The sequence below is a fragment of the Corythoichthys intestinalis genome, chromosome 4, assembly GCF_030265065.1.
Source record: "Corythoichthys intestinalis isolate RoL2023-P3 chromosome 4, ASM3026506v1, whole genome shotgun sequence".
Taxonomy (NCBI): Eukaryota; Metazoa; Chordata; class Actinopteri; order Syngnathiformes; family Syngnathidae; genus Corythoichthys; species Corythoichthys intestinalis.
The window spans coordinates 1565216-1589812 of NC_080398.1; the positions used below are offsets into that span (position 1 = coordinate 1565216).

The 24597-nt window shown below is 38.5% G+C and overlaps 1 protein-coding gene across 2 annotated transcripts in view; it reads right to left on the minus strand.

Moving 5' to 3' along the window:
• The window catches only part of LOC130914353 (mannosyl-oligosaccharide 1,2-alpha-mannosidase IA-like), a 390270-nt gene that overhangs the window by 282071 nt on the left and 83602 nt on the right, over window positions 1–24597 (minus strand). The gene's annotated exons all lie outside the window — the stretch shown is intronic.

Consider the following 24597-nt stretch of genomic DNA (forward strand, 5'->3'; position numbering starts at 1 on the left):
TATAGTCTAGGTTCTATTTATTTTAATTATATATAAAATATTTGTTATTTTTTGTTTATTTATTTTCACATTATATTCATGTTCCAATTTGCAAATATGTTTTGAAAAAAATCCTGTTCAATGGAATTTTTTTTTTTTTTTTTTTTAAACCCATACATCTCAAAATTTTGGAGCTATAATTGCAATACCATGAAACCGCGGTATTTTTGCTCACGGTTATCGTACCGTGAAAATCTCATACCGGCACATGCCTAGCCACAATAAAGTCAAGCGTGGTGGTAAAGCTGTAAGAAACAACCAACCTAATCAAGAATTTAGCGAAATACCACCACAAACAATATGAGGAGTATGTTAAGAAAACCGAAGACAAGATGAAAGGTCCAACGCAACTAACACTGGCAGAAACTTTTGCTATGCGTGACAAACTGGCACTCGACAGTCCCAAAACTAGAACTAATACACAGCGCGGTCTTCGGGAGGCTATGAGAAACAGACCACATTGCGTCCCGAGAGTAAACATCACGCTTGTCATAGACCCAGGTAATGCCAATGCTCGACTCACGGCTTTAGCTCAACTCATGCAGCTGGATAAAAAACACAAGAATACCCGACTGCTGCTGACAGCTGCTACAAACTATGTCAACATCGTTTTACTGTAGATAATAGATATCATATGTGTATAGAACTAGATGCAAAATGACAGACTCGACGGCGTTAGCAACATTGAAGTATGGAAAACTAGTTGCGTTAGTAAACAACCGCCATCTTAAAGCAGGAGACTTCCCTAGAAGGCTGTTGTGAACCTTCCAAGCGAACCTAATTAACTTTTTATCTAAAATACTCCTAAATCGGCAAAATCTTGACTTGAATCTATCTTCAAAACAGTTTTAAAACTTTCACATGTCGAAAATAGACAGAAGGGAAATTATGGACTAACGGGATCAATTTTAACTTTAACAGTTGATTCGCATAATTAAATGAATTGAATGTAGTTTAAAGCTGCTGATACAGAATGGGGACTTGAGTCTTTTATTTACTGTTTTAAAATGTTAACTTGATACTGAAATAGTCGTTTATTTAAACCTGAGAGGCCTTTTATACAATTATTGTAACCAATGCACGAAACATTAATAGCATCTAATAACTTGTGGCGTTTGTGGGATTTTCCACTAAGGTTGTTTGTGTGTTTTGCTTTTTTAAGACAGTTTACAATATTATTTGCACGTTTTACTGACTGACTGTGCCATTTCTGTTTGTCATTTATAATGTTTTGTGTTTGTCACTGAATAAACAGGTCAGTTTCTTGTTACCAACCGTTGTGTGTTATTCAAACTCAGCTAATTCAGCTGGCTAGTTGTTATCAAGATTACTAAAACCATTTTCAACATGAGTCTGACAACTAAGTATGGAGGCTAAATAACTTTAAACTTTGACACATGCTCAGATAGGCCGGTATCGGTATCGGCCAGTATCGGTATCGGATCGGAAGTGCAAAACAATATCGGTATCGGATCGGAAAAGCAAAAACCTGGATCAGGACATCCCTAATTAGTACACTTATGCCTTTGATCGTAAAGCTACCGAATTCCCTGCATTACGCGAAAATTCCGGTCATTTCGATATTCAAATGTTGCCGATCGGTCACACGGTCCGGGCTATGCGGCGTGCCGAGGAAACAACATTCAAAACAAAAAGGGAATTTTACTATATGGGCCTTTGCAGTGCAAAGCCCCTATCTTTAATGTGTAATTTGTGTGGCTTGAAAAGCGCTCTTGGAATAAAATGTATTATTGTTATTATCAATAAATCAATAAATTAAAAAAAATCAATACTGCTGTTTAGATTTGTAGGCTCTTCTTTCCCTGGAAGTGGTAAGTTTTTTGTGTTTTGCTCGATTTGTCACCGACTCTTCGTATTCACAGCACACTGGCTACGTTTTGTTTGGCACTGGCGGATACGGTTCACCGATGTGTTGTGAGTTGTGGAAATATGAGATTTGACATGCTGTCACGTCAGAATGAAAGGCAAGCAGCCAGTGAGGGTTGGTGATAGGCTAAAGGGGCTCTGACATTGGTCCTCGGCTAAAGTTTGACTGGTTTATCTGTATGTCAATCAAAAGACATACCAAACAGAAAGGGAATATGGATTTTTGAATTTTTAAAAATCAAATGAAGCCATACAAGTAGTTTGCAACTGATGGGCACGTCTGATATAGAAAATATTATATGTATATGAGAAAAATGTCTGCAGTGACAACAAATGTGGGAGTTCAATCCTTTCACAAGGAAATGTTTTAGTGTTTAATGTCTCACCCACATTCCCTGCAGGTATGACAAAAAGTGTGGGTGTAAAAACCTTTCACCTAGAAAAGCGTCAGATGGTATATGTTTTTAATTATACTTTTGAAACTTGGAATATAGTGTGTTAAAGTGTTTGACCAGGAAAAGCGTGGGTGTTCAAACAAGCTCACTCCGTGCGGTTTTTGCCTTTTCTTTGGTTTCAATACAAAAGAAAGTTACAAACATTGGAAAAGATGCCACAAACATTACCTGAAATGAGATGAGATTTGCTTATAACAAGTAAGAAAACGCTTCCAATGGAACAAGCAATTTTTTTTCTTGATAAGAATTCTTAAAATAAGAGATCTTGAAACCAGTTATATTTAACTAGTTTTAAGAAGTCTTTGGCTTATAATAAGCCTTAAAATAGTATTACCGGCTCATTATAAGTCCTATAAGGAGCCGGTATTGCTTAAAATGAGTATTTCCAGGCTTATTTTGAGACTAATAAAAAGTCTCACAATAAATGCTCCTTCTAAAATGCGTAAAAAAGTATTTGAAATGAGATAAGATTTGGTTATAACAAGTAAGTAAATTCTGACAGTTAAACAAGCATTTTTTTTTCTTGGTAACATGTCATACCAAAAAATTATAAGTACACGCAAGTACATGTAATGTAGTAAAAGTACACATACGGTTAAAACAAGTACACATATTTGTAGGATAAGTACACACTTACATGTACTTGTAGTACAAATATATGAATCGTGGTAGACTTTGTAATAACTGCAAATAACCCATTGTACGAAGCTCCTAAAAGGACATCGACAGAAATAAATTTAAGCAATCTGGTAAACATTAGCCTTATATAGCATTTAAGATAGCAGAATTTTGATATGCAAGTTAGCCAATTGTTGTACACATTAGCATTATATAGCATTTTAGCTAGTAGACACTGGCTATGCATGTTAGCCAATTGTTTTAAACATCATCATTATATATAATTTAAGATAGGGGACATTGGCTATGCAAGTTAGCCAATTGTTGTAAACATTAGCATTACATAGAATTTAAGCTAGCAGACGTTGGTTATGCAAGTTAGCCAATTGTTGTAAACATTAGCATTAAATAGAATTTAAGCTAGCAGACATTGGCTACACAAGTTAGCCAATTGTTTTAAGCATCATTAGTATATAGAATTTAAGCTAGGGAACATTGGCTATATAAGTTAGCCAATTGATGTAAACATTATCATTATATAGAATTTAACCTAGCGGACATTGGTTATGCAAGTTAGCCAATTGTTTTAAACATCATCATTATATAGCATTGTAGCTAGCAGACACTGGCTATGCAAGTTAGCCAATTGTTGTAAACATTATCATCATATAGAATTTAAGCTAGCAGACATTGGTTATGCAAGTTAGCCAGTACTTGTAAACAGTAGCATTATATATAATTTATGCTAGTGGACACTGGCTATGCAAGTTTGCCAATCGTTGTAAACATTAGCATTACATATAATTTAAGCTAGCGGACATTGGCTATGCAAGTTAGCCAATGGTTGTAAACATTAGCATTAAATAGAATTTAACCTAGCAGACATTGGCTACGCAAGTTAGCCAATTGTTTTAAACATCATCATTATATAGAGTTTAAGCTAGGAGACATTGGCTATGCAAGTTAGCCAATTGTTGTAAACATCATCATTATATAGAATTTAAGCTAGGAGACATTGGCTATGCAAGTTAGCCAATTGTTGTAAACATTATCATAACATAGAATTTAAGCTAGCAGATATTGGTCATGCAAGTTAGCCAATTCTTGTAAAGATGAGCCTTATAAAGCATTTGATACTAGCGGACATTGGCTATGCAAGTTAGCCTACTGTTGTAAACATTATCATTATATAGAATTTATGTTAGTGGACACTGGCTATGCAACTTTGCCAATTGTTGTAAACATTAGCATTACATAGCATTTAAACTAGCGGACATTGGCTATGTAAGTTAGCCAATGTTGTAAACAGCCAATTGCAACATTTGGCTAACTTGTACAGCAAAAGTTCGCTACCATAATGTGAATGTTTACCAGATAGTTTCTGGTGCACACCAGATTGCTTAAATTTATTTTATTTCTGTAGATGTCCTTTTAGGGGCTCCATGATATTGTTATGCAAAGAATCAATTTCGTATCATATTGTGATGAAATTGATGAGTTACAAAAGAGTGCATGAAACTTGCATGCTTTTCAATGAAAAGTATATATTTTCTTGAAACAAGTTTGGTCTATCTCTTAAAACAAGAATAGTCCTCTTTTACAAATACCTCAAAAAGCTTGAAAAAGATTTTGACAGATAAAAATATGCTTGTTTTGATTAAGATTTGACTCAAAATGAAATGCTTTTAGGATTTTCTGACTTAGTAAGATATTGAAGATAATATCTCTTGCTCAAATTCTACATTTCAAGGGATTTTGTCTTATTTTAAGAGGGATTAGATGTTTTTTTTACTACAAATTAGACAAATGTTCTTGCTATGATTTCGAGTTTTTGCAGTGTATACAGCAACCTATCGTTATCATTGCTGTTATCAATCGGCTCATCTTCAGAGCCACCCACTGGAGGGAAGGTCAAAAGTGCAGCGATCAATGGCCCCTACGATTTGTCGAGGATTAAACATGATCGCTCGGACGCTTGATGCACGCAGTTAAGGTTGTCAATAAGCAAGCGTGGCGTGACACTTTGCTTATCAGTCAACATGCTTGATTAGAGGGGAGGTAATGAAGGGAAAGGCCTCTGTCGTTTGTCATGCTTTATGTTGTAAGGGGTGGTTTCGGCTGTTCGGGAGAGGCTGCAAGCCGCAGTTAATTGCGGTGAGCAGCTAGTATAAGAGCGTGGGCATGTGTGGGAAGTGGCGCTACATGCTGTTAGTTGGTGTCGTTCAAGGACAAGTCAGAGTGTGATGTTTTAATCCAGTTGTGATATTGCTACTACTACAACCAAATAAAAACTATTAAGGCAGTCAAATCAACAGGAAGTGACCAAAAATCAAGTCTACGAGTGATAACATGATAAGCATAAAAATAGGTTGTTTTTGTTCGTTTATTAGTTGTTTCGTAGAATATCCTCGAATGATTTCCTAAGCCATGTACAGGTAGTCCCGGGTTACGACGTACTCGACTTATGAAGTTTCGACTTTACGACAGCATTTTGTCTGGGGCAGATTTGTCGTTTTCTTCAGATGAGTCGGCGAGTGAGAAGTAACAACAGTGCGCAAAGGAGGAAAGAGTGGGCTGGGTGACGTAGTGTGTGATGTAGCTCTGTGTCCTGTTCAAGGGAAAACTGAGTGGCATGCAGAGGTTGCGCTAGGCTTTTTTGTTGTCTGTCATTTTGACTGACAGGGTAATAAAAATCCGGTCATAATTTTTACCAGTCACTTACATTTTTAAAATGATGATAATGACATTGTGGTGACCCTTTGTTTGGCATAATTCACCTTCCGTACTTGTGTGTCCATTTGGCCGAGCGCGTTACCGGCTACGACACAGTCACGTGACACAGACATTTAAGAGCCACGCGCGTTCCGGCGTGAATAGAGAGTTCACAGAGAGCAGCAGAGCTACAGCGGTTGGACACAGCAATTCGAGCTAACAAGACTCTTAACATTGCATACCGCTTCAACAGTATTTAGTAGTGATGGCCAAATGAAGCCTCATGAAGCAATGAAGCTTTGCAGCCAATCAGTTTGCACATGTAGCAAAGCTTCATTGTGCTTCATTTACTCTATGGCGCAATCAAGTGGTCTACAACAGGGGTCCCCAACCTATTTCACTAAGGACCACTGTGGGTGCAGGATTTCATTCTTACCAAACAAGATGACATCACTTTTTCCCCAATCTGGTGTTTTACAAGTGCAATCAGTTGATTGCGGTTCAACTGTCTCTGCTGGATCAGATCGAACAAAAACTAGGACCCACAGTGGGCCTTGAGGACTGGGTTGGAGACCCCTGGTCTACAAGCCCAAGTGGTCAACATTGTTAAGAATTCAATGGTTATTTGATTATGACAAAGATATGAATGTGCTTATGTTAGTAATTTAGTATGTGAACAAAATACAACAAGTGCTAAGGATAATTTGTTATTCATTTTTGTTGAGAAATAATAGCTTTCCCACAGTGGCTGGATTTAAACGGTTTCTTTTTTTGGATAATATTTCGCCAGCTTTAGAAAATATTCTTTCACAAGGCACAGATGAAGCTGGGGTGCAGATAAATGTGAGTGCCAGTTTATATAAATTTGGGTAGGTGTTCTTTTGTGCCTCCCAGTACACTAATGGATTGTTCATTCTGTTGATATTTGGTTCAGATAGGTACACACACTCACATTTATATTAATGTAGTTCTTCTCCCTTACCTTATTGAAAGCAATCAAATGAAAATGTTCCCATTCAGGGGAGGGTCGCTTTTTTTGCGCAGTTTCCATCGCAAGCAAAGGACAAGGCTCGAAAAAAGATTGCACTAGTTGCACTGTTGCGCACAGATCATGTAACAAGTACAGGAGCCCGAAATGCACAAAATGTGAGATAACAGGCGATCGCCATTGCATTTTGCAACCAATTTATACCGTAGTGTGCAGCCTACTGTGTTTGCAATGCGCGCCGAACGTCGGATCACTTCCGAAGTGCTCATCAGATTCAGCCGGCCGGCGAGGCTTCTCACGACATCATTTCCGGGTTCTGCCGAAACGACGCGCGCCTTGCTACAAGCTCGTGGAAACACCCCTCCCATTACTCGACACAAGCTTCGGAACCTCGGCCCATTTCGTCCATTCACTAGTATTTAGTTTTCATTCAAATTAATATTCTGTCCGAACAAGCTTAACAGAGAATCCACACCGTGCCATCACACATCAAGCAGATGAATATGTTACTTTTTCTCCGCAGTGACAAAAACAGCTGACTGTGGCCCAGGTAGGTATGGAACAATGAAACTAATAGTTCACCTGCTGTGGCCTGAACGCAGTCTTCCTCCTGGTGCGCATGGACTTGAATTGCGTGCCCGCCTTTGCAGCCCCTGATTTTTCACCTCTTTTATCAACACCATCGTCGTTTTAGGGCTTTTTGAAGAAACTTCGGACACTCAGTTGCCTTGACATTTTTCAGAGTAAAGCCAATAGCCAGAGACAATAGCTAATTAATATGCCCACTCGCCACCCTGTGGTCTGGGGTGTGAATTGCAACCTGTCAAAATGACGGATGGACTTCAGTTTTTTCCGTCACCGTTTTAAAAAATCGGTCAACGACGGAAAATATTCGGTTAACGCGACCCCTGGTGGCATGCCTGAAAAAATTATACTGAACTAGTTTATTGTCAATGTCTTTGAAAAGACTTTTCTTGATATACTTTTGATAAGGTGATGGGTGCAATACCTAACCTCAAAAAGAGATATCTTCCAAACCCTTTTCATGTTAGATGATATATACTGTATGTATTTATACACTGATGGCCAAAAGTATTGGCACCCCTGCAATTCTGTCAGATAATGCTCAACTTCACCCAGAAAATGATTGCAATTATAAATGCTTTGGTCTTAATATCTCCATTTATTTTGATTGCAATGAAAAAACACAAAAGAGAATGGGAAAAAATTAAATCATTATCATTTTAGGCAAAACTCCAGAAATGGGCAGGACAAAAGTAGCGGCACCATTTGAAAAATCATGTGATGCGTCTCTAATTTGTGTAATTAATAGCACCTGGTACTTAACTGTGGCACATAGCAGGTGGTGGCAATAACTAAATCACACTTGCAGCTGGTTAAAATGGATTAAAGTTGACTCAACCTCTGTCATGTATCTTTGTGTATACCACATTGAGCACGGAGAAAAGAAAGAAGACCAAAGAACTGTCTGAGGACTTGAGAAGCAAAATTGTGGGGAAGCATGGACAATCTCAAGGCTACTAGTCCATCTCCAAAAACCTGAATGTTCCTGTGTCTACCGTGCGCAGTGTCATCAATAAGTGTAAAACCAATGATACTTCAGCTAACCTCCCTAGATGTGGACGGAAAAGAAAAATTGACGAGAGATTGTGCGGATGGTGGATAAGAACCTCGAATAACATCGAAACAAGTTCTAGCTGTCCTGCAGTCCGAGGGTACAACAGTGTCAACCCGAACTATCTGTTGGCATCTGAATGAAAAGGGACTCCATGGTAGGATACCCAGGAAGACCCCACTTCTGACCCAGAGACAATATAAAGCCAGGCTGGAGTTCGCCAAAACCTATCTGAGAAAGCCAAAAACATTTTGGAAGAATGTTCTCTGGTCAGATGAGACAAAAGTATAGCTTTTTGGGAAAAGGCATCAACATAGAGCTTACAGGGAAAAAATTAGGCCTTCAAAGAAAAGAACACATGCCCCACAGTCAAACATGGCGGAGGTTCCTGCACTGCACGGCTTGACCATGTGCATGGCGTTATGAAGTCTGAAGACTACCAACAAATTTTGCAGCATAATGTAGGGCCCAGTGTGAGAAAGCTGGGTCTCACTCAGAGGTCATGGGTCTTCCAGCAGGACAATGACCCAAAACAAACTTCAAAAAGCACTAGAAAATGGTTTGAGAGAAAGCACTGGAGACTTCTAACGTGGCCAGCAATGAGTCCAGACCTGAATCCCATAGAAAATGGGCCGGACAAAAGTATTAGGCTGAGGGTGCCAATACTTTTGTCTGGCCCATTTTGGGAGTTTTGTATAAAATGGTAAGAGAATAGGGGAAAAAAAAAAAACATTTTGTGTTTTTTCATTGCAAGCAAAATAAATCAAGATATTACTACCAAAGCATTTGTATTTGCAATGATTTTCTGGGAGAAATTGAGCATTACCTGACAGAATTGCAGGGGTGCCAATACTTTTGGCCAGCAATGTTGGCAAAGTGCAGCTTTTGGAATATGTAAAATGGTTGTCCGCCTGAATGCCTGCCTGAGCAGTCCACTGTCCAACAAAGCCAAGCCTGCCCTGCAAACACTCAAGATGCTAATTGGAGCGATCCAACCCTGTGGTTTTGCGAGTGTGAATGGGAATGACTAATGAGGACCTCAGTGCTCACAAAAGATACGCTGATTAGGGTCACATGACCCTTCTCTGGATACAAAAGTGATTTGTATCAACTGCTCCACCCTAGTTAGTTCTACAGTTTTTTTTCTCAAATGCTGTCCTGTTCAATTTTTTTCTTCCCCCAGAAAATTTAGATTTTAACCTTTCCAATGATGTATCACACATGCATATAGGAAAATTGTGAAATTTGGCCAAATTGGGGGTCTCATAGCGGAACTTCAAGTTGCCTGAGCATTTTTCCACCATATGCATGTACAGTATTTACACTCTTCTGCACTCTTGGTCTACTGTATACAACCTGTTTTGACTATAGTATATGTAAAAGGCAAAAACGCCTACGACCATACCTGCTGTTTGTGTTAAATTGTCAAATTTAAAACTATTACAAGTCTTATTTTTTCTGTTGAATGTTAATCCTAACAAGTTGAATAAATACTATCAAGCTTCAAAACGGTTTGTCGAGCATTTTTGGTTGTTTGTCTTTTTGGGTCCTGAAAGAATCTGACCTTTAAGCCAGACTGCCGGAATCGTGGCAGCTGAACCGCCGGACCCATGCTGGCACAGCTCCAGCGACCCGGGCCGGTGGGACACAGACAACCTGGCCAAAAGGTCAAACTCCGCGCGTTCACCTTAGTCTTAACCCTTTGTACTGACTCCATTTTGAAAGCTGGAAAAAGGCTTCGAAGCACAAGTTGACAATTTATTCAGGTCGACAGCTATCAAACGGCAAGGCGAGTCAGAAACAGAATCAGGCGGGGGAGGCAAGGTCACCCTATCACATGTTAACAAAAGGTTCCCGAGAAAAATGACGTTTAGTTAAACATTCAGTCTTTTGAAGGCTTTCACTGGGCAGGCTATGGGCAGGAAAAAGGGTGTGTTTGGGCGTTGTTTAAGATTATTGTCTATTTGTGGATTGGACAGGAGGATTCAGGAGTTTACTGTTGTCAGGGCAACGAGATATTGGGCGTTCGCCGGTGTTTCTTGTGTTGGGACAGGGCGTCCCACCATTTGTTCTGGGCAATCCGGGAGAACACATTGCTATATTTGGTGGTGCAGACGTGGGCTTGTCAGTTGCATGACGCACACGTTGTGCTACCGTGATAAGAAGGCGTCATGTATCTTTTATGCTATACTGTATATAATTTTTTTCTAATTTCTCACTTTTTTACACTGTATATAACTTGTTTTGACCATAGTATGTGTAAAGGCCAAAAACGCATATGACCATACCTGCTGTTTGTGTTGAATTGTCAAACATAAAACTATTCAGACTTATCTTTTTCTATTGAATGTTTATGCTAACAAGTTATATAAATATTATCAAGCTTCAAAACAGTTGGTCGAGCATGTTTGGTTGTCAATGGGACATCAACATGACAAATTTTGAAAAAAGATTTTGGGATTTTTTTTGTCTTTTTGGGTCAAAAATGTTGATTATTGGTCAGTTAGAAAACAACAGTTTGGACATGAAGGTTATGGTGTCCTGAAAAAAGGGACGCAAAGCCATTATGAACAATTTTTTCTTTGGAATATAAAAGCAACATCAAGGGCGTGCAAATTCGGACATAATAGGCTCAGGTGGTAAATGGTTAAACTTGTTTAGACCATTAAGATATGACCTGAAATTTTGTTTCTACAATGAATGTTTTGGGACGGACGACAATTTGACCCTGCACCATATTACTTCTGCAATTTCCTTCGGGATACTGTTCTAAAATTCGATTCACTTCTAAGCACTCCCGACGAGCGCGGATCGGAATCAAAGGCGTGACACAAAATGAAGAGCGAGCGAGTCGGCGACAAGCACCGTGGGAATTTCAAGGGCAGCGACCCGTTTCTTTTAATCAGGAGAGGGAGCAACGTTTGCATGCGCGTGACAAGCAGATTGTATCTTTAAAAAAAAAAAAAAAAAAAAAAAACAAGAGAGAGAGGGGGGGGAAAGGCCTTCTCACGCAGCCAGTGCCCCCATTCATATCACATTTTAATGAATTGCCATGACGCCTGAATAAATGAACCGACGGCCGTGTTATTTTCCACGCTCATCAATATTCATGATGTGCAAACATCCACCATCCAGCCCCTTAATTACGACGCGTCGAGTCTTTAAAATACGCGAAAAGGAGCAGTCGACGCTTGGCGGATTTCAAGCGGAACTGGCTCAAGTGACGATTTCGCACACGCGCCCAAGAAAAAAAAAACTCTCTAGCCCCCCGGAGAGAAGCATCCACTTTTTAATTAGTGCGTAAACAGGCAGCTCGGAGGAGAGAACATAATCACACTACGTATATTCAGTGTGTATGCTTATTGTCAATGTAAGACTTGTCGCTTCTCCCTCAAGCTTCCTGGGAAAAAAGTCTATTTTAACAACAAATGCAAGACAGAGACTGTCATGTAATCACCTTCTCAATGCCCTCGCAGGCCCGGCGAGACAGACAACAAAAACAACCTGTCAATCAGCGTTTACTTTCAACGAGTGGCAAAAATATGAATAAAAATACAATGACAACTAGGCCTGAAAGCAAGACTGAACGAGCCCTCGCAGTTTGGGGCAACGTGGACGTCACGCAACTGGATGGCACGCAGCTCAGGGTGGTGGCAGATCGTTCCCCTCTCATTATCTCAAGAGAAACTAACATGGAAGATGTTTTAGTATCTCCCGAGTTAAGAACTATATTCACACACCCAGGTGAAAACACCCCTAAAGAGGGTCCTACAAAAAAGGAGGTGCTTCTCAACTGTGCAGCCACGCCCTTATTTAAAAAACCAAAATGAATCTTCTAACTGGGCCAATTCGAGCAAGTGTGCCAAATTTCGTGGCTCTATAAGCTATAAGCAACGAGTGGCAAAAATATGTATGAAAATACAACGACAACTAGGCCTGAAAGCAAGACTGAACGAGCCCTCACAGTTTGGGACAACGGGGATGTCACGCAACTGGGACAGCACGCCGCTCAGGGTGGTGGCAGATCGTTCCCCTCTCATCATCTCAAGAGAAACTAACATGGAAGATGTTTTTGTATCTCCCGAGTTAAGAAATACATTCACACACCTAGGTGAAAACACCCCTAAAGAGGGTCCTACAAAAAAGGAGGTGCTTCTCAACTGTGCAGCCACACCCTTATTTAAAATAAAAAAAAAAAGAATCTTCTAACTGGGCCAATTCGACCAAGTATGCCGAATTTCGAGGCTCTATAAGCTATAAGCAACGAGTGGCAAAAATATGAATACAAATACAATGAACAACTAGGCCTAAAAGCAAGACTGAACGAGCCCTCACAGTTTGGGACAACGGGGATGTCACGCAACTGGGACGGCACGCCGCTCAGGGTGGTGGCAGATCGTTCCGTTCTCATCATCTCATGAGAAACTAACATGTAAGATGTTTTAGTATCTCCCAAGTTGAGAAATACATTCACACACCTAGGTGAAAACACCCCTAAAGAGGGTCCTACAAAATAGGAGGTGCTTCTCAACTGTGCAGCCACGCCCTTATTTAAAAAACCAAAATGAATCTTCTAACTGGGCCAATTCGACCAAGTGTGCCAAATTTCGTGGCTGTATAAGCTATCAGCAACGAGTGGCAAAAAATATGAATAAAAATACAACGACAACTACGCCTGAAAGCAAGACTGAACTGGCCCTCGCAGTTTGGGGCAACGCGGACGTCACGCAACTGGACGGCACGCAGCTCAGGGTGGTGGCAGATCGTTCCGCTCTCATCATCTCAAGAGAAACTAACATGGAAGATGTTATAAGCTATAAGCAACGAGTGGCAAAAATTTCGACTTTACGACGCCAGAGCCTCGTCTGCCATTTCGTCTCCAGTCGTTTTTGTTTTGTTTTTTTAAAGTTGCGTAAACAGCAACTAGTTACTGTTGCCATGTCAGGATGACTAGACCCCCCCCCCCCAACACAAGCACACACACACAACCTCGACATAAATACATGTCTACATGCCGCCTCCTCTACCCCCTTCGAACATGAGGGATATTAGAAGTCCTTTTCGGCCACCACCAGCAGCAGCAGGCACTGTAAGTAATATAAAAAGACATCAATGTTGTGGACAGTGGGAACACACCACTAATCTTGGCACTGACCGTCCGACCTGCATCAGACTTAGCATAGCATTAAACTGTGTGAACTTGCTAACCTACAAAACTCAAGTAAGCTACAAAAAAATACCTCCTTAAAATGAGTTCAATTTCCTTGTTTTCAGTATAAATCTAATAGAAATAAGTGATTTTTTTTTTTTACGTAGGAAATACATCAGCATATTCGTGCATAATCTGTTTGGTCTTATTAATGTCCCCAGCAAAACGTGTACATGAAGGTTATGCTGTTTTAGCGTCCCTACCAATGTTGAGACCAAACCTACGCCCTTATATAGAATACATGTTTTTTAGATAGCTATTTTTGAGATTTAGGGGGTGTTCAAGGGTACTTAAAAAGTTAAATCCGACTGCAGAAATTTGGGTTGAATCGCCAGCGTAGGAACGGATCTCCTTCATAACGCGGGGACTACCTGCAAATGCTTTGTGAATATAAAAAGAATCCCAAATTAGTTTACTAAAACAACAGCATTTATTCTATTTTAATTAAATGCGCTTGACAGCATTTGCATTCAAACTGCATTTATTCCTCGGTGGCTGGGGGGGGCTTGATGAAGAGAGAAAAAAATCAATAAATAAGAAATTTTTAAAAAAAGATGGTTTCCATTAATGCCAAAACGACACTAAAGAGTGACAATCAATTGTTGTTGACAACTTTCTTCATTTTCCAATCAAAATTAAAGCACATCATATCAACAAAAGTAAAAATGCCAAGAAAGCAAGCAAGCTCTAATCTCGCTCCCACCTTCTAAAGGCAGAATATTTACTCCAGTCTGTGTGTTTGGAGTCCAGCAGCAAGAGAACCCAAAAAAGGAGAACAAACAAACCCCATCCAGACTAATAGCCACTGGCCCAGCGAAAAGGGCTTAACTGGAAGTCGCCCAGACTGACTCATTCACACGTTTAGCCCCCGCGTCCATGAGTAAATCCTGCCAAGAGCCGCCGTGGAGCGACCGGTCACCAAGCTAGCCAAACATGACTTGGAACCACAATGAGGGGATGAGAACGCTCGGACAGAATGTGCTGATATGTGTAGTAAAGCGCCATGGGATTGATTACCGTCCCTTTACAAATGACTGGTGACCAGTCTAGTGTAGTTAATTTGGCCTGTACTTTTCCTTTTTTTGAGTAGTCCTTACACATGTTGAAAATAAAGAATTATGATCATTTCTGAACTATAGAGCTAGGCCTGCAGCAATTGATTATGGGTCATTGATCCATAATAATCAAGTAATCAGAATACAAACATAGCAGAACACTTTTTAGGAGAGGTTAAACAAAGAAAAAAAGTGTTTATGCTAGCAATAACGTTTATTTTGGCTTGCTAAAATTGCACTTTCCAAAAGAGGATTAAAGACACACATAAAATAATTAGGGCTGTCAAAATGATCGCGTTAACGGGCGGTAATTAATTTTTTTAATTCATCACGTTAAAATAGTTGACGCAATTAACGCACATGTCCCGCTCAGACAGATTTAAATGACAGGAGAGTGAAATGCCCACTTGTTAATTGTGTGGAGTTTTGCCGCCCTCTGCTGGCGCTTGGGTGCAACTGATTTTGTAGGCTTCAGCACCCATGAGCATTGTGTAAGTAATTATTGACATCAACAATAGCGGGCGACTAGTTTATTTTTTGATTGAAAATTTTACAAATTTTATTAAAACGAAAACATTAAGAGGGGTTTTAATATAAAACTTCAATAACTTGTTCTAACATTTATCTTTTAAGAACTACAAGTCTTTCTATCCATGGATCACTTTAACAGAATGTTAATAATGTTAATGCCATCTTGTTCATTTATTGTTATAATAAACAAATACAGTCCTTATGTACCGTATGTTGAATGTATATATCCATCTTGTGTCTTATCTTTCCATTCCAACAATTTATTTTAAAGAATATATATATATATATATATACTTTACATAAAAATATGGCATATTTTATACATGGTTTAAATTGTGATTAATTGCGATTAATTACGATTAATTAATTTTTAAGCTGTAATTAACTCGATTAAAAATTTGAATCATTTGACAGCCCTAAAAATAATATTCCTAAGTGTTTCTTCAAAATATTCAGAATTGTGTCTTCTCTTCACAACAGCAATAAATGCATTTAAAAGTAAATTAAAATAGCTGAGCTTAGCCTCAAACGGTAGATAAATAAATAAATAAATAAATAAATAAATAAATAAATAAATAAAGTAAATGAATGAGGATCTTAGTTCAACAAAAGAACAAATGGATAACTTGCATAGCAAATGTCCGCTAGCTTAAATGCAATAAAATGCTTATTTTTAGGGCTGTCAAAATTATCGCTTTAACGGGCAGTAATTAATTTTTTAAATTAATCACGTTAAAATATTTGACGCAATTAACACACATTTCCCACTCAAACAGATTAAAATGACAGCACAGTGCAATGTCCACTTGTTACTTGTGTTTTTTGGAGTTTTGTCGCCCTCTGCTGGCGCTTGGGTGCGACTGATTTTATGGGCTTAAGCACCCATGAGCATTGTGTAATTATTGACATCAACAATGGCGGGCTACTAGTTTATTTTTTGATTGAAAATTTTACAAATTTTATTAAAACGAAAACATTAAGAGGGGTTTTAATATAAAATTTCAATAACTTGTACTAACATTTATCTTTTAAGAACTACAAGTCTTTCTATCCATGGATCGCTTTAACAGAATGTTAATGTTAATGCCATCTTGTTGATTTATGTTATAATAAACAAATACAGTACTTATGTACCGTATGTTGAATGTATAAATCCATCTTGTGTCTTATCGTTCCATTCCAACAATAATTTACAGAAAAATATGGCATATTTTATAGATGTTTGAGTTGCGATTAATTACGATTAATTTCAAGCTGTAATTAACTCGATTAAAAATTTTAATCGTTTGACAGCCCTACTTATTTTTCAAGAGGTTGAAACGAGTTGTCAATACGTTAAAACAATCGTACAATACAGGCCAAAGGTCTGAACACATTTAAAGCAACACATATGAAGGTCCCACCTCCATTGATAATCAATAAATTCCACTAATCAACCCTGAAAAACTCTGACTCTGTGAAGTCAAAAAACATTTTCCATCAGGGCCGAGAACAAAAAGTTGCATTTGGAATGTGGAAAAATTGATTTCGTCATGTGGCATTTTTGGGGGGTATGTGGCAAAATTGATTTTGGCATTTTTTAGGCATGTGGCAAAATGGATTTGGCCATGTGGAATTTTTTTTTGTATGTGGCAAAATTGATTTTGGCATTTTTTAGGCATGTGGCAAAATGGATTTGGCCATGTGGCATTTTTTTTTGTATGTGGCAAAATTGATTTTGGTCTGTGGCAATAGATTTAGCCATGTGGCATTTTTTGGGGGCATGTGGCAAAACGGATTTTGCCATGTGGCATTTTTTTATGGTATAGGGCAAAATGGATTTTGCCATACGGCCTTTTTTTGGTATGTGGTAAAATGGATTTTGGTATGTGGTGTTTTTATTTGGTATGTGGCTTTTTTTTCGGTATGTGGCATTTTTTAGGGGTATGTGGCAAAATAGATTTTGCCATGTAGCATTTTTTTGGCATGTGGCATTTTTTGGTATGTGGCAAAATGGATTTTGCCATGTGGCATTTTTTTTTTTTTTTTTTTTTTTTGGCATGTGGCATTTTTTTGTATATTGCATTTTTGCAGGCTATGCACATCCATGCCATTGATGGCAATGCACGTCCAAATTTTCCACTCATTTTAAATGGCAGAAAAAACATGTGTGGCTGTGATTTTTGACCATACACTTACCATTACATCGCATTGACATTCAACCGGCACCCAAGTCAGACAATACCATTGACGGCTATGAATTTCCAAATTTTCCATTCATTTTGAATGGCAAAAAACGTGTGGTTGTGATTTTTAACTATACATTTTTTCTTAAAATGAATGGAAAATTTGTATGTGCATAGCAGTCAATGGCATGGACGTGCATGGCCTGCAAAAATGCCATGACAAAAAAAAAAAAAAAAAAAAAAAAAAAGCCACATACCAAATAAAAACACCACATACCAAAACCCATTTTGCCATATACCAAAAAAAAAATGCCGTACGGCAAAAGCCATTTTGCCCCATACCACAAAAAAAATGCCACACGCCAAAATCCATTTTGCCAGATGCCCCAAAAAAACGCCACATGGCAAAATTTTGCCACATACCAAAAAAAAAAATGCTACATAGCAAAATCAATTTTGCCACATAAAAAATAGCCATTTTCGTTCTCGCCGTCTCTCCCATTTTAAGTAACTCCCTCTTGAAGCTCATCAAGAGAATGGCAATCGTGTGCAAAAAAAGTAGAGCAAAGGGTACTACTTTAAAGATACAAGAATATTACACGTTTTTAGTTATTTTACCTTTTTTTGCTAAGTACCTAATTCCACATGTGTTCATTCATAGTTTTATTTCCTTCAGTAAGAATTTACAATGTAAATAGTAATGAAAATAAAGAAAACGCACTAATGAGAAGGTGTGTCCAAACATTTGGCCTGTTTTGTATGTCGATTCGTTCGTATGTCAGATACCACGGTATTTCATTTTAATTTTTAGCAAAGAAAACATGAATTTATGCACATGATTTACTTTCACGAGCCACACAAAATGACGCACCGGGCTGAATCTGGCCCCCGGGCTTTGAGTTTGACACCCGTGCTCTAATTTTGGGTTCCGGTGCTTTAAGCCCACGCTTATGCGAATCTGCATTTTTTGTTGTTTGGCTATGTAAGCCCCCCTTTAGCACCCCTTTTTGCTCCACTCTGAGCAGACAGTAAAACAAAGCCCATCTTGTGCGCCCTCAATGGCGACAGGCGCCGAGAAAACGGCGTCTGGTCGTAATGAGCGCTTTCACGCCGCCGAGAGACATCTCTGCCATGACAAAAGCGAACAACGGCCGTTTCGACCGTTCTCGTCATCTGGGTTTAGTTTATCTTTCTTCTCGCAGACGCTCGGCCCTTTTAACAGTTAGCCTCGTCCTTCCGCCCGTGTCAATCCAAATGTCGTTTTTGGGACACAAATAGGCTGTACCGAACAGATGATAAGACGCTAGACGTCTAGAGGGGTAAACAAGCAGTCTAATGGTTGATGCATGGCGTTGGGAAGCAGGATGTGGTAGACTTGTAAATATCTAGTGGTCGGAACCTCTGGGTCGCTCACGATACGATACGATTTACGATACAAGGCTCAAGATAACGATCTCACAATATAGTGATACAACAATTATCAATACATGGGTCAGGAAATAATTCGAGGATATTTTACAAAACAACTAATAAACAGAAAAGCACACTCTTTTCATCCTTTTGCTGTGAATTGGGTTTACCACAAGTAGACATCCAGTTTTAAGTCAAACAGATTGCACAACTGTGGGCATCAGTGGCAGCTAAGGTTCATTTTGGGCATTTCACGTCATTTCCTGTGGCTTTTCGGTCACTTTCTGTTGATTTCAGGGCATTTATGGTTCACTTCCTGTCAATTTTGGGTTACTGAACAAAAAGCGACTCGAAATGTCCCCAAATGAATCTGAAGACACTAAAAATAAAATGGAAGTAGGACAGCAACTAGCGATTATTTTATAATTGAGTAACCATACAATGAATTAAACGATTAGTAGGATAAATGTCACTTTTTTCAATTACCTTCACAGGTTAACTTAAAGTTGTTTTAGGCATGTTATAAGTAACAATGAAGACAAATAGGGTGACTATTTCCTTCAAAAATAATATTTTATTACAGCTTCCTGACTTAACTGTATTGTAGTCTACTACTGTACTGTTGTAAGTACCGAAAACTTGTAAAAGTATTTAATAAAGGTTCTGAGTATAAAACCTAAAAATAATTTTTGGACATTTTTTTCTTGTGGGCAAAACACTAATATAAATTGTGTCAATGACTTATTTATTTTCTTTAAACAAACTAAACAACAAAATTGAATAAGGAGAAGTTAGATTGTAATGAATCAGGTTTTTTTTTAATCAAACACTACATAAATATCCATGCAAATCCAAATTGAAAGCACACTCTCTTGTATGACAATTTTGAGTTTGAGTTTGTATTGAAAGGAGACTATTATATGAATGGGTTTATGTGTGTAATTTCTTTATATGAAATAAATAAGACAAATTTACGAACTAGCAATAACTCAACTTCTAACACAAACAAACGGACACTTAAGACACTGATTAGCATTAGGGCTGCAGCTAATGATTATTTTAGTAGTCGTTTAATCGATGAACTAGCTAGTTCGAATAATCGAGTAATCGAATATGAAACATAAAAAGTTGAAATACCTCAGCTGAGCCTCAAATAGTTTAAAAAATTCATAATTGAGGGTATAAGTACAACAAAAGAACAATTGGCTAACTGATATAGCAAATGTCCGCTAGCTTAAATGCTATAAAATGTTTTTTTTTTTTTTTTTTTTTTTTTTTTTTTTTTTTTTTTTGGGGGGGGGGGGGGGTTAAACTGAATATAAGAATTAGGGCTGCAGATATAAATTTTTATTTTAGTAGTCGATTAATCTATGAAATAGCTAGTTCGAATAATCGGATTTTTGGATTTTTTTTTTTTAATTGGATTAAGAACATAAAAGAACTAAAATATCTGAGCTTAGCATTAGACAGTATTTTTTTTTTTAAATTATAAATATGGATCGAAGTACAACTAAAGAATAATTGGCTAACTTGCATAGCAAAAGTCCACTAGCTTAAATGCTATAAAATGCTAACTTTTTTTTTCAACAATGCTATTAACAAATCATAACAAAACACATATTCCCACAAAAACGGCTAAATATAACTATAAACTAAATTACGAATTAATCAAAAAAGAAAACATTAGCTAAAACAAAAATATACCTTATGTTGGTCTTAACAAGGCGCAGCTAAATTAAACCATGTGAAATGAGTTATACCGTATTCACAATAAAACTAAACGCAACTAAACTTTCAAAGCAAACCATTACAACGCCACTTTGATTAAACGAATACTCGAAGCAACAAAATTTAATTCGAATCTTTTTTTCTAATCGAATTACTCAAGTTAATCGTTGTAGCACTAATTAGCATAATCACTAAATAGCTTGGCGCTCCGTGCTAAGTAGCAATCATCATCATCACCAAAGAATACAAACAATACAATTGGCTTCATTTACTCACCTCTGACGGAGGCACACTGAATCTAACAACACAAAAGACAATCTACTTATCGACTCTTCGTAATATTATTTATTCAGCAACCCAAAAGCAGCAGCAGACACACAAACAAGGACCCAAACGGGACTGCTCATAGCAGCTGGCAAAAATCTTATTATCAAATTAGTTGGCAACCAATTTTTTTAAATCGATTTTAATCAAATTAATTGATTAGTTGTTGCAGCCTTAACAGAAAGTAACCTGTAAATACCCTAAAATGAACAGGAAAAGACCTTAAGTGACCACAAAAGACTAAATGCACTGGTTTCAGTGCCATTGACGTCGCTCGGCGTCCAATCCCAGTCGAAATGAAATGGATGCTTGGCAATGAGTTAATTTTGGGTAATTTCACGTCATTTCTTGATGTTTTTTGGTGACTTCATAATCCTTTTGGGGCATTTACAGGTAATATTTCTTTTAAAACGACATACCAATTCTTGTCAGGAGCATATCGATCACCTTTTAGGCTACAAAGCAGTGGCGCCTCCAGAAATTTTTCATAGGGGTGGCCAGATGGGGCCACTTAAAATCTTGGGGTGGCCAAAACTAAAATCCATAATTTCAGGTTTTCATTATATTATTGTAGTAAAAAGGTCAGGGCAAAAATATCAGACAGACTTAAGGACACGGCTACTGATATACTTTGGTGTATTGTGTAATATTTGATGTTACTAATGATTTAATGTGCATAGTCCATAACTGTCCAGTCAACATTTTGAGTTCCACAACAATTCTGTTTTATTGTGTTATGTATATATTAGGCATAAGGTGTACATTTAACTCAGGCTGTCAAACGATTAAAATTTTTAATCGAGTTAATCACAGCTTAGAAATTAATTAATTGTTATTAATCGCAATTCAAACCATCTCTAAAATATGCCATATTTTTCTCTAAATGATTGTTGGAATGGAAAGATAAGACAAGACGGATATATACATTCAACATACTGTACATAAGTACTGTATTTGTTTATTATAACAATAAATCCACAAGATGGCATTAACATTATTAACATTCTTTCTGTGAAAGGGATCCACGGATAGAAAGACTTGTAATTAAGTGTGTTTGTATATTGTGACTAAATATTGCCATCTAGTTTATTTGTTGAGCTTTCAGTAAATGATACTGTAGCGACTTAACTGTTCTGCCCAAATGCATGATGGGAAGTGGTGCAATCACGACTGTGTGTGGTGGCTGCAAATGCTAGATCTTCTCTGTGTTGAGTACACTACTGGGTGTTAAGAAAAAGATCAACTCCTGTCATTCTTCCCCATGTCGCTTCCCACAATATTTATAGTTGCTGTGGGAGAGATGACAAAGCTTTTGCCAATTAAAAGCAAGGCCCCAATGAATCCTTGTATCTACTCCACTCTGCCTCTTATCTCTGTACATAAGTAAAACGGCGCCATTTTAGGCTTTTTGCGGCAATGAGTGAAGGAGTCGTACCGCGAATGCGTTAATTGCGATAAATATTTTCAAGTGATTACTTAAAAAAAAATAACTACTGCCCGTTAACGTGATAAATTTGACAGCCCTACATTTAACAAAACAAAATGAATGCATTCATTTGGGATGAAATGCATAACTGATGCTACAACAATCTAACGATACACTGGCAAGCGGGGTGGCCAGTGGGGTGGCCAAACAATTTATAGGGGTGGCCATGGCCACCCCCTGGTGGCGCCACTGCTACAAAGTATCGTGTTATATCACCATTTCAATATATTTTTGCGCCCCTATAAATATCACAGTTTAAAATAAAAAGCCATTAAAACAGCAGCGCTCATGTCGTAGCATCTGTCTGCACGCACATAACATCTGTTTGTCCACCTAAACTCACGTACGAGCCAGCCAAGCAGCACTTCATAAAAATAGACTGACAGGATCCATTAGTCAATTTAGCTGCTCCATGGTATCGCCGGAAGAAGCGGCGCCACCTGACTTCCTTATCCCCGTCCCGGCTGTCAGTCATCCCGGCCGGGAAGCAAATGGGCCACTTTGCCGGCGTAATTGCAATGGAGATGACAACGATGCTTCATCGTGGGTGTGGCAGTCCATCCAGGGTAAACTGTGCTGACACGCGATGCGACCGAGTCATCCGCAGGGATGTTTTGTACGGTCGCTTGAACAATTGCCAAGAAACATCAAAGCAGAGCTGAAGATGAAAAGTCAGTTTGATATGAGGGACACTGACAGAAGGGGTTGGAAAATTCTGGGAAATCCGAAATCTTCAGGAATATTTCTGTGTGGTTTGGTGCGACAATATATCGAAAATGGTGATATCCACAATTAATCTTTTCAATCTGTGTATGGACAAGTTTCCCAGGTATTTCCGCATTTGTGCTCGCCACTCCCGTTTTACACTTTCTCTAACCAGAACAACAATGGAGCTGGAGTGGCATTACTCATTAAAATCCCTCAAAAAAGACAGTTTGGAAAAGCCTCATCCATCTGCCATCATCACGACATGGGAGGACAACATAAAGAAATGGCTAAAGGCCGAGTTACAGTTGTGGTCAAAAGTTTACATACACTTGTGAAGAACATAATGTCATGGCTCTCTTGAGTTTCCAGTTATTTCTACAACTCTGATTTTTCTCTGATAGAGTGATGGGAACAGATACTTCTTTGTCACAAAAAACATTCATGAAGTTTGGTTCTTTTATGACTTTATTATGGGTGAACAGAAAAAAGTGATCAAATCTGCTGGGTCAAAAATATACATACAGCAGCGCTAATATTTGGTAACATGTCCCTTGGCAAATTTCACTTCAATTAGGCGCTTTTGGTAGCCATCCACAAGCTTCTGGCAAACTTCTGGTTGAATCTTTGACCACTCCTCTTGACAGAATTGGTGCAGTTCAGTTAAATTTGATGGCTTTCTGACATGGACTTGTTTCTTCAGCGTTGTCCACAAGTTCTCAATGGGGTTTAAGTCAGGACTTTGGGAAGGCCATTCGAAAACCTTAATTCTAGCCTGATTTAGCCATTCCATTACCACTTTTGATGTCCTGATGGAACACCCAACTGCGCCCAAGACTCAATCTTCGGGCTGATGACGTTAGGTTATCTTGAAGAATTTGAAGGTAATCCTCCTTCTTCATTATCCCATTTACTCTCTGTAAAGCACCAGTTCCATTGGCAGCAAAACAGCCCCACAGCATAATACTACCACCACTGTGCTTGACAGTAGGCATGGTGTACTTGGGGTTAAAGGACTCACCTTTTCTCCTCCAAACATATTGCTGGGCATTGTGGCCAAACAGCTCGATTTTTGTTTCGTCTGACCACGGAACTTTCCTCCAGAAGGTCTTATCTTTGTCCATGTGATCAGCAGCAAACTTCAGTCGAGCCTTAAGGTGCCGCTTTTGGAGCAAGGGCTTCCGTCTTGCACGGCAGCCTCTCAGTCCATGGAGATGCAAAACTCGCTTGACTGTGGACACTGACACCTGTGTTCCAGCAGCTTCTAATTCTTGGCAGATCTGCTTTTTGGTGATTCTCGGTTGAATCTTCACCCTCCTGACCAATTTTCTCTCAGCAGCAGGTGATAGCTTGCGTTTTCTTCCTGATCGTGGCAGTGACATAACAGTGCCATGCACATTATACTTACAAACAATTGTTTGCACTGTTGCTCTTGGGACCTGCAGCTGCTTTGAAATGGCTCCAAGTGACTTTCCTGACTTGTTCAAGTCAATGATTGTTCAAGTCAATAATCACTCACAAGAAATTGCTAATTCGTGTTGCTGTGTGTATATTTTTGACCCAGCAGATTTGATCACTTTTTCTGTTAACCCATAATAAAGTCATAAAAGAACCAATCTTCATGAATGTTTTTTGTGACAAAGAAGTGT